A 2,031-nucleotide genomic window follows, 5' to 3' on the forward strand; every position below is an offset into this window, starting at 1 on the left:
CCTTCTCCAGTCATTGATTAAAGCCCTAAAAACTAATTGAATTGTATCAATTTATATATCTGTAAATGTATATAATAGTAATTATGTGTCCTCTAAAACGTACAGATCAGTGAAGTCCCTGCATCCTTCTGTCCTCACCTGTCCTCAGTCATGAGAGCTCAAGCAAACCAGTGAAGCAACAACTTTGCTCAAACGCTAAAAATCTCTCTACTCAATGGCAAGTTGTAATATTGGAGTAATTCAGCCAAACAAGTTGGAACCAAAAAAACAGTGTTAAGGAACACGAATGAGAGTTTTACTCTCCCAGTTGACAAGATCGGTTTGTTATGAAAGTCTGAGTCTGTGTTTTTGAGATTATCATCTTTCATCAGTACACTGTAATTACATTCATGGTGTTGACTGTTTATTCTCCTCATAATGTGTCCTCTAGCATATAAAAAACACCATACGGACATTTAAACAAGGTAAAAAGTCTGATTCACTGGAGGGGAAAAACTGCATCACTGCAGCACAAAGAACCAATGTAGCATTACTGTGAAGTGTTGTGTGATTTAAGAATTGTTAAAACAATAAACCTCCATATCCAAATAATCTATTGATGAAAGCCATTCTAATCCAAGACGCTGTTTGTCAAATGCAGCAAATATCTGGCTGGTCGTGCTTTTTCTGGTGTTGTTCACAGCACTGGGTCTGGAAATGGGAGACAAAGAAAGTGAAAGTAATCCAGTGTACAGTCCATGTCTGTGTTCATGAACGAGACAGAGATCAGAGATCAGAGACTGGGATGAACAGCACGTAAACAACACTTTATAAAACACATTTCTATTTGCAGCAGGGTCAACAGAAAGTTTTCAACTCAAAATATAAGCTTATTACAACATTTCTATTTGTAAGNGGTGCTGCACACATCAGAGTCACTTCAGCCACCCTGCTCCCACCATAAATGTACAACATCAAGATGTGTCTCCTTATCGTTGTAGTCTGTGCTATGAATCAAAAAAACAAAGACACCACAGTGACTTCTAATCATAGAGAGTAGATGAATACTGGCTCTTATATCAAAGGTTGCAGTGGTCTTTCCTGATGATTTCACAGTGATTGAGAAATTTTACAAATACATTTTATTTCAGTGATTTCTACGACAGTGGATATATTCAGCAAGACAATAGATGACAACAACATGATATCTAGCATGTACCTTGTTAGGTATACTGATAGATTATACAATATATCCCTCCTCTCCCCCCAACTAATTTGTAAAACAGCAAAATTCCAGGCTAAAGATCATAATGAACCAGACTATTCTGATTATGACAAAGTAAAAGCAACAAAGAAAGTCCCTTAAAAGTAACTTGTAGGAATTATGAAAATGTTTAATGTTTCTTCTTAAAATTAAATCATCTTTGAAGTTTCTGCAGTCTTACAAGTGTTTTCATGTGCCTCAGTAGTTTTAAGGTGTTGTGTCATTCAGGTAATCCTCTCCATAGTCAATGATCTTTCTCAGAGTGTTCAGTATCAGTGTATCGGTGGCGTCATTTGTTTCGGTTTCTGCGCTGTAGTTCTTCACCATAAAGATGCAGTTCAGTGGGATACCCAGCAGCACACTCAATTGGTCCACCTAAGTTCAAAGAATATTGTCATTAATAGTTGGAAAACCTTACATTTGACTGTTGTGCTAAATAGGTGTGTACAACATACGTACAACTTTAAATGATTTAGTCAAATCCTTATCACTGAGATTACAAAATGAGGTTTTTGTTTTGTTAACATACTGAAATGTACAGGACTTAACAAATTTATTAGACCACCTGTCATAAACATGAGAAACCATAAACATTTTAGAACTCTTTTGAAAACGTGTTCAGAACTAAAAATGTGATTGTTATTTATTTTGCAAATAACAAACTCAAACAACTAAATAGGCCTTTTTCACAACTAACAACCAAAAATGTGATGTTTTGCATGGCCTCCTTTGGCCTTGATATCAGCTTGCATTCCTGCTGGCATTGTTTTTATCTGCTTTTCAACAGT

At 36.0% G+C, this 2,031-nt stretch overlaps 2 protein-coding genes across 2 annotated transcripts in view; both read right to left on the reverse strand.

Annotated features, from left to right (window-relative positions):
- Positions 1-2,031, reverse strand: part of LOC103373603 (interferon-induced protein 44-like) — a 13,248-nt gene that overhangs the window by 6,002 nt on the left and 5,215 nt on the right. The window lies entirely within an intron of this gene.
- LOC103373602 (interferon-induced protein 44-like) overlaps positions 1,099-2,031 on the reverse strand; it is an 18,118-nt gene continuing 17,185 nt past the window's right edge. Inside the window, exon 6 of the transcript XR_521080.1 lies at positions 1,099-1,198. The gene's annotated coding sequence lies outside the window, so the exon portion shown is untranslated. The remainder of the gene's footprint in view (positions 1,199-2,031) is intronic.

Source organism: Stegastes partitus, unplaced genomic scaffold, assembly GCF_000690725.1.
Source record: "Stegastes partitus isolate 25-593 unplaced genomic scaffold, Stegastes_partitus-1.0.2 Scaffold2024, whole genome shotgun sequence".
NCBI classification, from domain to species: domain Eukaryota; kingdom Metazoa; phylum Chordata; class Actinopteri; family Pomacentridae; genus Stegastes; species Stegastes partitus.